Source organism: Pleurodeles waltl, chromosome 10 (assembly GCF_031143425.1).
Source record: "Pleurodeles waltl isolate 20211129_DDA chromosome 10, aPleWal1.hap1.20221129, whole genome shotgun sequence".
Lineage (NCBI taxonomy): Eukaryota > Metazoa > Chordata > Amphibia > Caudata > Salamandridae > Pleurodeles > Pleurodeles waltl.
This window is the reverse complement of record NC_090449.1, coordinates 170,196,203-170,215,285: the sequence shown is the minus strand read 5'-3', so window position 1 is coordinate 170,215,285 and position 19,083 is coordinate 170,196,203.

The window sequence follows — 19,083 nt, the reverse complement described above, 5'->3', positions numbered from 1 at the left end:
ATCAGCTAGCATGCTACTTTAACAATGGCAAACCTACAGTGTTAGAGAGTTTAATTCCACTTTTTCAATTTGTGATTGGGCTGCTTCCAAATCATCCTGCAACTCAAGTAGTATTTTGAATTGTTGAAGTGTTGTAAAACATGATAATGAGTTGCAAGATTTGGAAATAGCAAAATGTTTATTGAAATGAAACACAACTCACACAGCAGGGCCACAGAAATTGCAAAGCTTGTAACACAGTCAAGCTCCTAACACATCATCAATAGCAAAGTACTATACCAACACCATCAATTAAGCTACAAACTGAAGCAAAACGCTGTTCAATACAATCAAGCACTGCATCAAACACCTATCACACATGTCTTTTCTTCACTCCATAGAAGAGTGCAATACCATCAACCGCTTCTTGAGTGAGAAAATACAGATAACGAGTCAGCTCATCACTGACACTGAGCCTGCTTGAATTCTTATACCCATTCCTTCCTGTAGACCCCCACAATAGTCAGCCTTCAAAGCCCCATCTTTCCGAGATCTTGCTGATGTACTCTACTCTCTCAAAGCCACTGCTTATAAGAAGCCTACACTAAAGCACTGATGACCTCCCTCACAGCTTAAACTGGATTCTGGCAAAGTAATTCACTGGCCCTCCTCCTACCTTTCCAACCCACTCAAGTTTATTCAGATGGGTACCTCCTGGTCCCAAAAGATCCCTATCCCCTGTAAAGTCCCGCAGTGTTACATACTGTACTGCCACTTTCATCTTCAACAAGAAACTGCTTGGTGCTCTACTCACAGGATCAAGATTCACCAATATGTCTACGAATCATGTGTCTATATGAAAGTTTTCTTTGCTTCAGGCATCCAACAAATCAATAACTGCTTACACATCATCCAGATCTGGCTGTACAGAACCTACTTAAAACTCCACTCAAACAAGACAGAATTTCTGTTATTTGCTTATAAAAGCAAACAAGGTACAGTACAAACCTGTCAGTGACATGAACATTGATGGGTTTGAACCCGAGCTTTCATCAAAGCTTTCATCAAATGACAGTCTGAATTCACTTTGGAGAACAACCTCGCCCACCAGGAATACACTGTCTAAAAATTAAGGACAACACGGTACCAGCTCCCTCTTCTAAAGAATGTCATTCTATTTCTTCCATAAAGTGAATTCTATACCCCTGTGCAAGTCCTCGTGCTCTTATATATAGATGGGGGTAATGCCTTACTCCAATGGCCTTCCAGACTCTACACTAGCCCTCCTTAAGGGCATTCTACATGCCGCAACACATCTCATCTAGGACCTGAAAGATTATGATCACATCTTAAAGAAATATGATGACATCACCCCCATCCTGATGGAGTTCCATTTCCCTCCTTGCCAGCCTGCACTATCTTCAAAGGCAGCTCAGTCATTCACAAAGCCAACATGAACAGCAACCCTGTTCATCTTGCAGACAAGCTCACCATCTCTGGGAATTCTTGGCACACTCACAGCAAGGAATATATACAAGGCAATAGACCATTTCTAACTGTGTACCCATGATCTGGACCAGAATCCCCTTATTCATCAGGACCCACTGCCCCCCTAATGCTGCTCCAATTTAGGAAACAGTTGAAGATTAACCTTCTTAAAGATCACTACATCACAATGTATTAAATGTCCACAAATCCCTGAAAGTATAGAGGCTGGTAAAGAATCCATTCTTCTTGCCGTGGCTGAGACTATGGTAATAAACTGCAATGCTGCTCAGACAAAGACTCGCAACTTAATTTCATGGAATGTGGCAGGCCTATGAGCCAAGTAAACAAAAAAATCAGACTAGGTAAAGACAGTGGATCAGTATTAAATTATCTGCTGCCAAGAGACTTGTTCACTAAACCCCTTCATATAAACAGATGTTTAACTTTGCGTGTCCCAGCTATCCCTTCTAAGTCAAGAAGTGCGAAAGTGGGTTTGGTTACTTTCATTTCTGTGACTCTTGTTGGTAAGACTTTTCAGGAAGTCATTAGTTCAGAATACTATCATATGCTGTTATTGAAATTACAGAAATCTTTTGATTTGTTATTGATTAACTTCTTTTATAACATCTCCGACTTAACTGTGACTGAGGTTCTGGATGATTTGGAGGAGCAACTGTACAAGGATCAGAATGACCATTGTAGGGAACCTTTCATTATTTGGGTGGGGGATTTTAACAACTGCACATGTGACCCCAAAATTATGATGTCTTGTGGAATTTATGATGACACTCACACCTAATACACTTTAGGCATTCCCCACATGGGGAGACGCTGAATAGTGTAGTTGCAACCAGTAATCTGATATTTGTGCAAGACCTTATCATTATAGATTTGAGCCAAGTTCCAATGTTCATAGGACCAGATTCAAGTTCCATGGCTGATTATATATTAATCTCAATGGAACTGATTACAGCTTTTAACAAACAGAGGTTCAGATTAGTTCTTAAATGATCATAGCCGTCTAATTCTGGAACTAAAATTATATCTTGGTAAAAATCGTCCTAACACCTAGCAATTTAGGTGAATATAGTAAGAATAAGGGCCTAATTATGAAGTTCTCAAAAATTGATAAAGAGGTTTTTATCAAAGATCCCCTAGTAAACAAGCAGGCACAAATCGCTGCTATTTTTCAAGATTCTGCCTGTCCTACAGACATTATACAGGCATACTCTACACTGAATACATACATGGCAGCAAAATTGACTAAAAGTGCCATGAAAATGAATAATAGCCCTAGGAGGTTTAATCACGTCTGCAAACAGGCTCACAAATCCCTCAAATTAGCTCTTTGCAAGCAACCTCAAGATCAGTTAGGTGTTGCTACATAAGAAGCCATTTCAACCAAGAAGATCAAAATTTGGGAGAGTGGTTGGGAAAATCCTAAGGTAGCAAGTGGCTTGACCTAAAGTACCCCTGTGCCTTCTGGAAGGCCGTTAAACCCCTACCCCCCCAAACCTATCCAGCCAATGATACATCAACAAAGGTTGAAACAGTCTGAAAGAGTGGGTAGAGCATCTTTCTAAAAATCTTGGGTCTGGTGCTTCAAATGCCCATATATCTCTGGGCAAAGAAGTACAATATTATCAGGTTACTATCATTGCCGTCAGCAAATCGATTGAGGTCTCAGACAGTATACCCGATATAGAATTTAGCCATCTAGGTAAAGTGTTGGGCATGGGTAAACTCACCTCTGATCTTTATAAATCACTACCATAATTTGGGGGCCAATGGATCACAAATGTTATTAGATCTGTGATTGTGAGCTTCAGAGTCCAGACTTGGCAGGAGCCAATCTTCCTACCAATTTTCAAAAAAAGGGAAAATAACTTGCCCCTCTGCTATCACCTGATTTTGTTGCTAGACAGCTCAGCTAAGATCCTGGGCAAGGTCATTTTGGCTAGACTAGAAGATTTGGCAGCTGAGACTTGGGGGGCTCTCTGACACCCAGCCTGGATTCTGTCCTGCTTTGGGAACTACTAAGTGAAGTTTGAATCTGTGTCTCATTGCACAAAAATACGCAAAGTCTGAAAAAGTTGGGTCCATTTGGCCTTCATCGATTTAACATCTGCTTTTTTATATTGATGATCAGTCCAAACTGTGGTTAATTATGGCAGAACTGGGGGCTGTCATGTCTAACAATATTGCAGTTACAGATTTACTCCACAGACTTTATGCTCATACTACAACTAAAATCTAGTATAGTAGGGAAGGGGATCCATTGGATGAAATTTCTTCTGTAGAAGGGGTTAAACAAAGTTGTGTAGTAGCCCATTCCTTTTCTTACTACACATAATTGGCCTTGAGAATTCTTTGTGCGGGGCAGGACAGGATATCCCAAAGATTAGTTCACGTTTAGTTCCTGTATTATTTTTCACAAAGGATGCAGTGGTAACAGCAGGGCAGCCAATGGCTTGCAGTCTCTTCTAGATGCGTTCAAAAGATTTATTGTTAATTTGAGATTAAGGGTGAACCTTACAAAATCATTTATAAGAAAATGTGGACCTGACGTACAAAAAATCAAAAATGTATGCTTGGAGGGACAGAATTTTTTTAAGTCCCACATTTTACATATTTAGGTGTACCAGTTGATGTTGCTTTTAATTGGAAATTTTTATAGAATTTCACATCCACATGATTTCAAAAATCTATTGATGCCATTTTAAGATTAAATGTGCATCCATTGCTTACTTTGGTGCTGGTATGTGGGGAATACCAACAGTAACTTCTTACAAATAATTGAGAATACACTTTTGAGAAGGGTTTTAGTTCCGCAATTAACCTCAACTAGTTCTTGTGACATGAAGAAGTCAGACTTGGCTTTATAGAGGATTATGTTACATTGTAGCCCCTTCTATTCTGGCTGAGAGCATGGAGAAAACCAGAGGCACACTTCTGAAGAACAGTTTTGGCTGACTGCCTTGCTCTAGGCAACTCGTTAGATATGTCCTGGCTTAAATATATAATGCAAAGCTTTATAAAGATTTGCCTCCCAGAACTTTTCTCCAACCATTCTGACGGTGCCAACACAAAAAAGAGAAAGAGCTCTTCTTCAAACACAGTCAGTTGCTGCGTATGGTGAAGGGGTGTGCTAGAGCAGAAGAAACATCCAAAACCAACTACTTCTGTGAGCCACCACCCTGCGCTATATTTACAGGTAAGTTTGAAATTGCAGCACACATTTTTACTGACTAGATTCCGTCTCAAGTTTCTCCTTTTTTTGTTGGCTTTCCCCAACCAAGGAACATGATTTTCCACACTCCCTCCTTGTCCTTGTGATGGCTTCACAGCTCAAAGCTCAATACACTTCATTTAATATTGTTCTCTTTATACCTCACAGAGAAGACAGTTTCTTTGCCCAGTTTCAATAGTTTCTGAGGTCAGGTCCCATGAGGTGGCACTTGCTTTTTCCTTTGGAAGCCTCCTTGTATTGCTGGAGTAGCATCATTTTAACAACCCTACTCCAGCAATGCACGGGTTTAGCACCAGAAGATGCGTCAAAATTTCTGATGCATCGGGGAAAACATGCTTCATGGAGCTCTGAATTGTAAATACGCACATCCATTGTGTTGTTAGTGGATCTTAGAAAAGTGCAAGAAATCTCACACATTGATGATGATAAATGAGATCCCATATACTTAAATGCATACATTCATATGTATATGCAATCAGAGCAGCATAGTGAAATTCCAGAATTCAGACATAGAATGGAATATTGGAAACAACTCAGATTGTACAAAATAGAGCACATCCTCTCAATAAATATAAATACATTTTCCACGAAAAGAAAAATAATAAAGAGATAATAAAAGCAAACACCTACAATACGATTACAACAGTTGCAACAGCAAAAATACAAACAGATGACATTAATACAATTGTAGATGTTGAACAAGACTCACTTCCTTCTATATAGTTTTGGATATCTTGCAACAAAGGCCTCCAAAGACTTATGCTCTGGTTAGTGTCTCTTGATTAAAATACATGAAAACCATCATATTTCTTTGACATTTTTTTCACATTGGCAAGCCACTGTTGTCTTATCAGCATAAACCTTATCATTCTCATTTTACAGGGAGAAATTTGCCACTTGCAATTTTTCTTTTCACTGGAGCATTGCACTTAGCCACCCTACACATGCCCATACTTTCTCCCTCCAAAATCAATGTGTTGTCAAAACTATAACCATCTTTTTCGGAGAAGAAAACTTTGGGTATGACTTCCATCCTAACTCCAGTTTTTTTACTCACACCTTTTTTCCTTAAAGACTCTGACTCGGCATCCACACTTTATGCCATGGTTGTCTTTTTATCTCTCCTGACCTATCCTCACCTTTGACTCTCCACTTCTGATCACACATCTTACTTGCAAACTTCCATATCCAACTAGGACATATCTTTGTTGAAACTTTCCACTGGTTCCTTTTTGCTGGGATGGTACAGAACTATTTTTGGAAGCACAGTTCCCAATTCTCTATCTCCTCCTCACTTGAAACAAACTGTGGGTCATTGCCATTACACACCAATTCTGGACTGCTTTCCTTTTTACTCTTCATACAAAAATTATATTAAATCCATTGTCACATCATTCAAAAATTTGACCTCTGTTCACCTGGAGTTATAGACCAAAATTACCAATGCGTACTTTCCCTTTACACTAGAACAAGTCTATGGGCCAGTTGTATCCAGGGCATTCTTCTGTGTACTCCTCTGGCTCAGTAGTGGTTTCTATCCCAGCATGCAATTTATCATTCTCAACTCAAGCTAAACATTTTTCTGCAAACTTCTCAATTTCTCTGTTGTTGAAGGCCACCAAACATCACATCTCACATTTCATTTTATCACAGATATCAAACTGTACCTTTCATGCACACTAATGACATAATTCTGCATCTCAATATAGTGGGCTCAACTATCTTGTCTGATTTGCGTATCACACTTTGTCCACCCACAGATCTGACAAGACCAATTTGTAATTTGTTACTTCACTGACACTATCTATTGACATACACCTACCCTCAGAAATGTATTCCAAGTTTTGTTTTCTAATTCTTCATCTTTACATACTTCCATTACCCACTGCTCTTCACTGGTTAAACTGTCCAACTCAATTCTACTCTTGCCATCACAACATCCCCTTTCACATTATTGTACTTACCCTTCACTGGTAAGCAGGACAACACATTGTTGTGTAGCCATTTTTAGCTATAGTTTTATACATGTTATTTTAGCAAACTAGGCCTGCTGCGGTGTACTTTAACCTATGTGCTTTGTTATATTATTTTAACATTAGCCACATTTGCAGTCTTGTTTGATTTTCTTTATTTAGCTGTTCTTCCCCTAGGTCAGCACTGCGTTCTTAAACAAGACATTTCTTTCATTCTGTGCTTTTCTCAAAGCTGCAGTAACATAGGCTGCCGGAAAAAGTGGTACGCTTTGTCTCCAATGTTTACAGTAACATACATACTCTTACGTGGGGATCCTATCCTGGAACATCAGATGTTTTATTTTAAAAACACTACTTTGACCCATGTACGTTAGAGGGAGATTCCAGCCAGATGACCATGACTGAGTGCTGATTGCTGATCGCTTCGCTACAGCTGCTTATGCAGACTACAGGCCTCTTGCTAGGTATGAGGGATGATGTCTTCCCAGGGAGAACCTGAAAGGCAGAATTAGAGCTCAACCTGCTGTGCTTTAACATAGCTTAGCTATGAACTATCCCTACAAACCTTAGTGACAGAATGGTAGTGTTATTTTTGTGCTTTACTCTCCTTTTCACAATTTTAATCGTATTGTGCTTCATTGTCCTAGTTATTGCAATACATGCCTTATTATCTGAGATGCAGTTACTTCAATAAAACATTATTGAACCTTACTCTGCCTCTGATTGTCCTTGCATCCGTGAGACTGATGTAACTGAGAGAAACAGATGAGATCTGAGTGACCACGATTCCCCTGAGGAGTCATGTGTGTCATGCACCCAGTTGATCCAATCATCCCTGCTCTTTGGTGGGGATGAGGCACTGCTAGTTAGCCGGAACAAACCTGGATTAGGCCGACAGGTCTCACATGGTGCGGGATCAGACTCAGTCCCCGCAGTACAAGTGATTCTGCCACCCAAATCCAATAGTCTCATTAGGATAATGAGAACCTACGCAACATGGGCCCACCAACGTTTGGTCAGACACAAATTTTCGGGTCCTCCTGAGTATCTCTGTCTCGATACATGCAAGGACACCTCAGTCCTATATAGGGAGATGTCTGTGGTATTGAGAACATTTTTCCTCCTCAGGTTAGTAGGGAGTACCTAACTATCACTGTAGGTTGTTCAAGCTTGAACCCTAAAAGGATAATCCCCATTTGGTGTGCTTTTCTCTGAACAAAATTTACCATTTACCATGGCAAACCCACAGCTGGTAGCAATTGCAGTCAATATGCGACTGCCCCCTACTGCACATTTATTGGCACATGGCCCAATGGCCCAGGGGGTCCAGGTACATTTGTTGTTGAAGCTCATGCAGCCTACAGAATAGAAATGTTTTATTCTTGGGTCACATTTCCAGCAGTTGATCAGAACACAAATACTTTTCACCACTATACACCTGCAAATACACCTGCACAATATAGAGCCTAAGCAAATTTACAGATACCTCTATCTTATCAAGACCATAATAATTGGCTTGATGGCGCCTTACCACATACAATCCTACATGTTAGACTAGGTACTCTCAGTAATGATGGCCATTCCTGGTCTTTATTGGCCACCTATACACCAACCTTGACGGTATCTGAGGTTCATCGCTTATATACTGAGCTTACGGCAATATACAGACTATTAGTACAGTTTGTAATGCAAACAATAAATACAAACCCAGCACGTGCTGTCCCAGTGCAACCACATGCAGCAATGCCAGGCATTAATCCTGTGACTGTACATTCGATCATGGGTAAGGTACTCGCCAAACGGGATGAGATTCCATTTCGGATAGCACCAAAAATAAATGCGCTGGAAGAAGTATTTCCCCATACGGGACCTCAGGATAAGCATAGAATATTAATTATGTGTGGTTCCTAAAGTAGATAACTGCAATAACTGGGGCACGGTATTTGCCATGCTCTATACTACTTCACACTGTACATAGACACATGCCGATCTTCCGGAAGTGGTAAAACAAATTCAAGATGAATACAGGGCTGCCCCGGTCCTGGACTTGGGGATGAGATTTATGGGCAATTTTGCCACTGATCTTCAATTATATTAAGTAACCTTAAAGTGGAAGCAGTTGCACTAGCAGTACGTATGTGGCTCTGGGATGATCCTGTACAGGATCAAGAAGGTGAGCTGCCAAAGATTATCACGGAGACCTATTCTAGTATTGGTTGAGATAGTCTGGGGGCCAGACCCACAAAACCACAATTTCAGAGTAAATCTATTAAAGATTCTACTAAGCATGCACCTGAGAGTTCTAAAAAACGCTGGGACCAAAAACAACAAACACCCAAAAAAGAAAGAGGAGAATCTCTGCATTTGGAGACCCCTCAGAATAGATATAATCTCAGAAATAGAGATAACATAAAAACGCCTGACAGATATCAATATATTGATACACGCCAAGCTCGTTCCTTTCAGGACTCACCGGAAAAACGCAGTGAGAGAGGTGGGCAGTCAGAGCGAAGAACTGAGTATGTGAAACCGAGACAAGAATCACAGAGCTCTACGGAAGTTTCTGTTAAAAAAGAAGAGAAAGTTCCCCAAAAAAACCCAATTTCTAAAGAAAAGAGTGGAAGCAGTAGTGATTCATCATGACACTCAAGAAGAGGGCTCTATTGAAGGACACGACTTGGGCACTAGCTCTGCTAGACAGAGCAGCAGAGGTCACAATAGTTCGCTGGAATCTTCAAGACATATGGAAGTGAAAGCAACTGATGACTTCTTACAAGTTGAAACTGTGGATATGCGTGTCTCCATCCCTGACAGCGTGCACAAAATAAAGTTACAGTTAGAAGGAGACATTGAACGCACAATAGACACATGGCCTCATGCTGACTTTGGCGGGCGGCGGAGGCCGCCCGCCAAAGTACCGCCATCAGAATACCGCTGCGCGGTCGAAATTCTGAGTTTCCCGCGGGGCACCCCCTTCCACGAGGAGCCGGCGGAGTGGAAAGGGTGCGACGGGTGCAGTTGCACCCGTCGCGATTTTCAGTGTCTGCTATGCAGACACTGAAAATCTTGGTGGGGCCCTGTTAGGGGGCCCCTGCAGTGCCCATGCCATTAGCATGGGCACTGCAGGGGCCCCCAGGGGCCCCATGACACCTGTTACCGCCAACCAGGTTCTGGCGGTCAAAACCGCCAGAACCAGGCTGGCGGTAAGGGGGTCAGAATCCCCATGGCGGCGCTGCCTGCAGCGCCGCCATGGAGGATTCCTCAGGCCAGGGGAAAACCAGCAGAAAACCGGCGGGAAACCGCCGGTTTCCCTTTTCTGACCGGGGCTTTACCGCCGCGGTCAGAATAGGCCTGGATGCACCGCCAGCCTGTTGGCGGTGCATCCGCGGTCCCCGGCCCTGGCGGTCGTCGTAATGACCCCCACAATCTTTTGGGACCACGCTGTCAACATTTATGATATTTTACTGGCTGAAAAGGATTGGCCACCTGAATTTGTCCATACTTGCCTATACGGGGAAGAGATTATCAAACCTTATTTCTCGCTTCTTGTTTCCGACTAGCTCATAGAATCCTACGCCATTCATTGGGCATTGCCGCAGGCACCCGCTTTATATAACAACTACATAGGGCGGGATAAAGATTCCCTATATCATTTAATTGCAATTAAGAATCAATCCGAACCTCAATCTCAATGCCCAACAAAACATGATGCTAAAGCACCCGTGAGGGAAATCCTGACACAACTAGAGTACTAGGGCATAATCCAACCCTGCATCTCACCAGTGAATAATCCTTTATTCCCTGTGGCTAAACCAGACAATTCACAAAGAATAGTCTTAGACTACGGGCATTTAGGACCTCATTACAACCCTGGTGGTTGGTGATAAAGCAGCTGTAATACTGCCAACAGGCCGGCGATAAATACCGCCAAATTATGACCATGGCGGAAACCGCTGAGACAGACAGACACTTTAACACCCCGACTGCCATGGTGGAATCAACAGCCACCATTGAGGTAACCACCTACAGCCAGGTGGAAGACAATGTTCCACCCACTGTATTATGACACACCAATCTGCCACCATTTCCGGGGCTCTATCAACGACATCAAAACCCTGGCGGAAACACTGCACAGAAGGGAAATGACTCACCTGTGGAGACTCTGGGAAGAACCACACCACCATGGATCCCGAGCTGCATGTCTTCCCAATGCTCTTCTATGTGCTGCTCCACTACGAACACCAACAATGGTCTAGATGACCATGGTGAGTACAGCCACCTAGCACACAGGGGAGGGAGGGAGGAAAAAGAGAGTGACACACACACGCAACACCCCCGCCCCCAACACCATACACACAAGCAGATTCAGCAATATAACATATTTACCCCGTTTCCCTCAGGAATAACGCAAGGACAAAAGAAATTGATGAAAGTGAGTGTAATAAGATTTTTAAAAAAGTAGAAATACATGCATCCAAATCACAAAGTATATACATATTTACAAATGTAGGGACACTGCCCAGTCCTCAATGTTCATAGGCCACAGGGCCACATTACAAAGTCCAAGGCCCCACTTTACTCTTGCAACAGTATGGAGAGAACACTGCAGGGGCATCAGGTCGAAAATAGGCAGGCACCTCAGGGGGACTGGGCACGGTGGGGCACCTCAGCCGGCAGATGGAACTACACCACTGCTCTTGGAGGGGGCAATATGCCCATTACTCTGTCCTGGGGAGTGCAAGACCACAGTCTCTCAAGTGGGTGACTTGCCCACTTGCTGTGGAGGGGGCAACATGCCCTGTGCTTGGTCCTGGGGAGTGCAAGGCCACAGTCTCTCAAGTGGGTGACTTGCCCCCATGCTCTGGAGGGGACAACATGCCCTGTGCTTGGACCTGGGGAGTGCAAGGCCACAGTTTCACAAGTGGGTGACTTGCCAACATGCTCTGGAGGGGGCAACATGCCCTGTGCTTGGTCCTGGGGAGTGCAAGGCCACAGTCTCTCAAGTGGGTGACTTGCCCACATGCTCTGGAGGGGGCAACATGCCCTGTGAGCTTTATCATGGGGAGGATAGGGTGAGTGGATGGCATCTCCATTGGTTCTGGAGAGGGTGTCATGCCCTGTGAGCTTCATCTTGGGGAGGATAGGGTGAGTGGATGGCATCTCCACTGGTTCTGGAGGGGGCATTGTGCTCTGTGATGCAGATATTGGGGAGTGCAAGGTCACAGTCTCTCAGGAGGGTATCATACCCACTGGGTTTGCAGGGTCAGGCCGCACAACAGCCCATGGACGCAGGTCTAATGAATGTCCGTTGGTGGAGAAGGCTGTTCAGTGGTGGCAGTGGTGCTGCTGCTGGTGGTGGTGGGGGGAAGCTCCAGTCCATCCCCACAGCCTTAGACGGCTGCCCAATGGTGTTGCTGCTGGTGGTGGGGGAAGCTCCTGCCCATCCCCTGCAGCCTCGGACGGCTGTCCAATGGTGCTGGTGGTGGGGGGGGGAAGCTCCTGCACATCCCCTGCTGCCTTGGATGGCTGTCCAATGGTGCGGGTGACGGTACTGGTGGTGGTGGGGTGAAGCTCCTGCCTATCCCCTGCAGACTCGGACGGCTGCACTAACATGGTTGGTGGTGGGGGCTCCGACTGAGTCCCAGCACCAGGCCCCTTGTCCTTCCTTCCAGCAGCACTTGGGACAGGCTCTTTGCCTTTTCTTCCTGCACCACTTGGAGAGGCTCCTTGCCCTTCCTTCCTGCAGCACCTGGGGCAGGCTACTTGCCCTTACTTCCTGCAGCACTTGGGGCAGGCTCCCTTTCTGTCTGTCTGGCTGGTGGCCGGCATCCTTTCACACCTGGTGTTGCTGGGGAGACTACTGTGCTTGTGGTCTGGGTGGCTGAGGTGCTTGCCTGGGTTTTTATCACCCTGGCCTGACATGAAGGACAGGGGGGAGGGGTAGGGAAGAGGTCAGTGGTGGAGAGGAAAAGCTTCTTAGGGACATTGGGGCGGGAAGAGGGAGAAGGTTTGGGAGTGGTTGTAGGAGGTGTCAGTCTGCTTTGTTTGGGTGCAGGTGCATGGGCTGGATGCTGTTGTGAGGTGGATGGCTGTTGGGTGTCTGAGTGCTTGTTTTTGTGTAATTTGGGAGGAGGGGGCACAGACACAGTGGGAGAGGACACAGGGGACATGTGCATGGATGTGGTGACTGTGGCGAGGTGTGTGATCTGATAGGTGTGCTGGTGATAGAGGTAGTGGATGAGGAAGTAGTGCATGCAGGTGTGAGTGTCGATGCAACTGGGAGGGAGGTACAGGATGAGGAGGAACGGGACACAGTGGAGGCAGTGGATGATGGTATATCTGCATCTGGATGGTGTTTGTGTGAGTGCCTGTGGGATGAAGTGTGGTGCTTGTGCTTGCCATGTCCACTCTTGTGTGTGCATGCTTGTCTGCCTGTGTGCTTGGGATAGGTTGGGGTTGAGGGGAATGGGATTGAGAAGGCGAAGTTGGAGTGGGGAGGGTGGAAACAGGGACAATGGCTGCCATCAGAGAGGAAGCCAGAGCCTGCATTGATCTCTGTTGGGCCCTAAGCCAGTGTGAATGCCCACCCGAAATATATTGGACTGTTGCATTTGGGCTGCCAGCCCTTGGATGGCATTCACAATGGTTGACTGCCCAACAGAGATGAATCGCAGGACGTCAATAGCCTCCTCACTCAGGGCAGCAGGGCTCACTGGGACAGGGTCTGAGGTGCCTGGGGTGAAGGAGAAGCCCACCCTCCTGGGTGAGCAGGCACAGGCTACTCGCTGACAGGCTGCTGGGAGGGTGGTGCTGGTACGGGGTGGCGGCTGTACCTGTAGCTGGGGTGGGCACAGAGGGGTCCGCCACCACCAGGAAGCTTCCATCTGAGGTGGTGTCTGTGCCCTCACCGTCGGTTGACTCAGCCTCCTGGGTCCTGTGGGAAGCAGCTCCCTCTGTTGCCAGTGCCTCTGCTCCTCCGTCAGATGATGCTAATGCAAATAAAGACAGGATGACACAACAAAAAGGGGGAGAGAGAAAAAGGATACATTTGGTCGATGGTGGCTCCAACACCACCGTTGGCGTACACAACACACTCACACACATGGGGCAGACCTATGCACTAGGCAATGCACTACCAGTTACAATGCTAGTCACCAGGCCATGGGTATGGACACATAGAGCCAACTGCAGCATACCTGAGACCCACACACCCCTGCCCAGTCATGGATGCCTACTAGCTAGGTTGGAGGAATATCACATCAGAGCCCTGCCCAACATGGGACCTACTCTGCAATGTCAGGCCTGGCCTATGGGCCCCCACAGGCCTACACCCCCCACCCTGACACCACCCCACCAGGTATAAGTTGTAATGAATGGCACTTCACTAACCCCCTTGTAGCTGCTGTGATGCCCCCAAGCGCCCATCGAGCTCCGGATAGGCCACCAACAGTATGCAGGCCATCAGGGGGATCACGCGTCAACGGGCACCCATTCCTTGTTTTGAGGCCATCCCCAGCTGGGCCTCTGCTGTCTTCCATGCCCAGCGTCTCAGGTCCTCCCACCGTTTCCGACAGTGGGTGCTCCGCCTGCCGTAGACCCCCAGGTTCCACACGTCCTTGGCGTTGGCACACCATATACCCTTCTTTTGATGGGCGCTGACATGCAGAAAAATACACACAGAAGGTATTAGTCAGACCGTCCTGCCTGCGACACTCGTGGCCCACCATGCCCCTTTATATCCCAATTAGCACAGACATGGCCCTGCATACATGCTGCACGCTGCCCAGGCGACGTCCACCACCCCCTACACGAGACCTGCATACATACCACTCCATGCATTCATGCCTCATGCATTGTGCTCACAGTGTACTCACCTGTTGGTCTGGAGGCCCATACAGCAGTCAGTACTCAGGTAGGACCCCATCCACCAGTCTCTCCAACTCCACCGAGGTGAAGGCAGGGGCCCTTTTCCCAGTCACACGAGCCATGGTAGGTTGTAGGCACAGGTCACAGCACCACATGCAGTGTAGGTCCTCTCCTGTTGAAGGTCAGGTAGCAAGTGAGTGAACAGATAGAAAATGGCAGACACATCTGCGGCGGTGCATACCGTCACCGCCGGCGTACATTGCCATTGGCCACTGTAATCCATAGGGCCCAATGATAACCAATAAGGAGTTGCACGGCGGTACTTGACCGCCTTCCGCAACGGCGCACAACATCAGCGGAATTACCTCACTTCCACCTGTCCCTCCATACTGGACAGGCAGACGCTATTTCAGGGGGGGGGCAGGCCATGGATCCTAACTGCGTCACAGTTCCCATTTTCACATTCTGGACATACGCCACAATAATAGTACGAATCACAATATGCATTGTAATGTAGTGGTTACAATTTACAGAATATGACCAGCTGCTCACTCCTTTGTCCCGTAGAATGCAACCACTGTGGATGAATAGGAGATGGAGACATACCCCGTGTACAGACCCCTGGTGGACTTGGCAACAATAAAGGACAGGCACATTATCCTTACCTATAGACTTGACAGGGCCACAATCACAGAACTAAGACCGCGGCGGCCATTCCGGCTTTCCCGCTGGGCCGGCGGGCGACCGCCAGAAGACCGCCGGCCGGCCAGCGGGACAGCCCCTTCAACAATGAAGCCGGCTCGGAATGGAGCCGGCGGAGTTGAAGGGGTGCGACGGGTGCAGTGGCACCCGTCGCGATTTTCACTGTCTGCTAAGCAGACAGTGAAAATCTTTGTGGGGCCCTGTTAGTGGGCCCCTGCACTGCCCATGCCACTGGCATGGGCAGTGCAGGGCCCCCCAGGGGCCCCACGGCACCCATTCCCGCCATCCTGGTTCTGGCGGTGGACACCGCCAGAAACAGGCTGGCGGGAAGGCGGTCGGAATCCCCATGGCGGTGCTGCAAGCAGCGCCGCCATGGCGGATTCCCTGGGCCAGCGGGAAACCGGCGGGAAACCGCCGGCTCCCCTTTTCTGACCGCGGCTTTACCGCCGCGGTCAGAATCGCCCAGGAAGCACCGCCAGCCTGTTGGCGGTGCTTCCGCCGCCCTCCGCCATGGCGGTCATGGACCGCCAAGGTCAGAATGACCCCCTATGTGCCCAATTGGAGCCTGACCTGACATCTGCTATCCGTCACCCCACTGGGATCCCCCCCCTCTTGTGCAAGTGCTATCAGTGCTCCATTTCCTGCAACTGTTTTTTTTCCAAGTGACAGTGGGCTTGGCAGCAGGAATGTCACAGCCAATGTTCTCAATAGTGCAGACCAGAGTGTTGTCTGGCCTGGTGAAACACCTGTGCAACTACATCATTTTCCCCCAGGTGGAGGATTTGGCCACTGTGAAGGCTGACTTCCAAGCAATGGGACATATCCCCAACATCACTGGTGCGATTGATGGGACACATATTGCATTTGTCCCCCCCGGCGAAAGGAACAGGTCTTCAGAAATCCCAAAAGTTATCACTCTATGAATGTGCAGATAGTGTGTTTGGAGGACCAGTACATCTCCCATGTCAATGCTAAGTATCCAGGCTCGGTGCATGATGCTTTTATCCTGAGGAATAGCAGCACCCAAATGTGATGGCCCAACTCCAGAGGCACAGAGTGTGGCTAATAGGTGAGCCCTGGTTCCCACCCAGTGGAAGTTGGAGTATGGGTATGGTGTGGGCCATAAGGGTTAGTGTGTGGCTAACAGTTGTCCCTCGATATTTGCAGGTGACCCTGGTTACCCCAACCTATCATGGCTACTGACCCCTGTGATGAATGCCAAGACAAGGGCAGAAGAACGTTACAATGAGGCACATGGGTGAACCGGAAGGATAATAGAAAGAACCTTTGGCCTCCTGAAGGCCAGGTTTCGTTGCCTCCATCTAACAGGTGGATCCCTGTGCTACTCACCCAAGAAGGTCTGCCATATGATCATGGCATACTGTATGTTGCACAACCTTGCCTTATTACACAATGTGCCTTTTCTGCAGGAGGAGGAGGCTGGAGATAGCCGTGTGGCAGCAGTGGACCCTGTGGACAGTGAAGAAGAAGAGGCAGAGGATGAGGACAACAGAAGTGCAGTCATTTGTCAATACTTCCAATGACACACAGGTAAGACAGTGTTATTTAACTTTTCATTGACAGTTTGGTGTGTGACATTGTGAGAGGCAGGCTGTGAATTCCTACTGCTATGGCCACTCACTGTACCCACTGACATCATTTTTTGCAGATGTTGGTGCCCCACTATTGCTCCTGTTGTGTTTAGTGCAGCCAACCACAAGTCTTTCCTATGTAAACATTACTGTACAGTTGACTTACAATGTTTGAACCTTGTTAGACAAATACATTTTGAAATAATTTGACATACTCCATACTTGTATTTTTTCTGTGTGTTTATTTTAGTCCAGTCAATTTGTAGCATAGGTGCAATGTCCAAGGGGGCATAGGAAGGGGAGCAATAGCAGTTCAAGGTGGACAGGGTGACAGAGTGGGACACAAAGGTGACAATTAGGAGAGTCTTATTTCCTGGCGGGGGTCTTGGCAATAGTCTCTGGCTTCTGCCTGGATTGCAGGGAATGTTTGCGTGGTGGTTCTCCTTCTGCAGGGGGAGGGGTGCTGGTGGCCTGTTGGTCCTATTTCGGGGCCTCTGTCCACTGGCAGCAGCAGAGGTGGAGGGCAGTTCAGTAGGCTGGCTAGTGTAGGAGCCCGCTGTTGTGCCACTGCCTCCCTCATACTGTTGGCCATGTCTGGTAGCACCCCTGCAATGGAGACCAGGGTAGTGTTAATGGACTTCAAGTCCTCCCTGATCCCCTGGTACTGTCCTTCCTGCAGCTGCATGTTCTCCTGCATCTTGTCCAGGATATGGTCCAGCGTATCCTGGGAATGTTGGTATGCTCCCAGGATCGCCGTGAGTGCCTCCTGGAGAGTCGGTTCCCTGGGCCTGTCTTCCCCCTGGCACACAGCAGTCCTTCCAGCTTCCCTGTTGTACTGTGCCTCTATCCCCTGAACCGTGTGCCCACTGCCACTGACACCAGGTCCCTGATTATCTTGGGTTTGTAGTGTTCCCTGGGGTCCCTGTTGTGGTGGACACACTGCTGATTGACATGTCCTGGGGACAGAGGTATGGGCCCACTTCGTGGGTGCTTTGATGGTGTTTCCTGAGGGGGAGGCTCTGTGGTGGTGTAACCGACTGTCCGGAGGTCCTTGATGGGCCAGGTTGGTCATACAGATCAAGGAGACCAGAGATGCTGTCATCACTGTGGGCCACATCTGGGGGGGGGGGGCTGGATGTTGCTGGCACCTCTTCTCCGGTGACATTGGGTGGGGTACCTTTGGGGATGTAAATGCAGTGTTATTGTTTCTGTGTGTGACTCATTGTGCATGGGTGTGTTGCCCTCTATGGTTGTTATTGCCCTGGTAGCTTTGACTTGTGTGAGTTGTTATTTGGTGGGCTAGCTGATTATCTCTAATGTGCATTCTGTAGTGATGGTTGTCCATGCAGGTCTGTGAGTGGTGTCCATGCATTGGTATGGCATGCAGGGCTTGGCATTGGGATGAATGGGTTGTGATGTGGGGTGTGTGGGTAGTGGTGGAGTGATGGGAGTGAGGGAGGGGGTATGTGATGGCATGCAGGTAGGGGGGTAATAGTAGTATAGAGTTGACTTACCAGAGTCCAGTCCTCCTGCTACTCCTGCCAGGCCTTCAGGATGCCTGATTGCCAAGACTTGCTCCTCCCATGTTGTTAGTTGTAGGGGTCCACCGCCATTCCTCTGTACAGCTAGTTGGTGTCTTGCTGCAATGGAACATACCTTCCCCCGTAGGTCGTTCCACCTCTTCCTGATGTCATCCCTTGTTCTTGGGTGCTGTCCCATGGCGTTGACCCTGTCCACGATTCTCTGCCATAGCTCCATCTTCCTAGCAATGGATATCTGCTGCACCTATGATCCAAATAGCTGTGGCTTTACCAAGATGATTTCCTCCACCATGACCCTTAGCTCCTCCTCAGAGAATCTGGGATGTTGGTGTGGTGCCATGGGTGTAGTGTGAGTGGGGTGGGTGAGGATGTGTAGGGTGCTGTGTTGGGGTATGTGCTATAAGGTGCGTGGGTGGTGCATGAGGTGATGGTGGTATGTGGCTCTGGTTGTGTGGGTACTCTTGCTGTCTCTATCTGCTGGCAATTGTTTCTTGTCGTAAGGGATTGTGGGTAATGTGGGTGTGTGTTTTATAGTGGTGTGGGTGTGTGGGTGTGGTGTGTACATGGGTGTCAGGTGTGTGTAGTTTGATTTGTCCAATGTGGTGCTGTTTTGTTTTTGTGTGTGTGTGTATTTTGAGTGCAGCAGTATGTACTGCCAATGGTTTACCGCTGTTGAATGTCTGCCGCGTTGA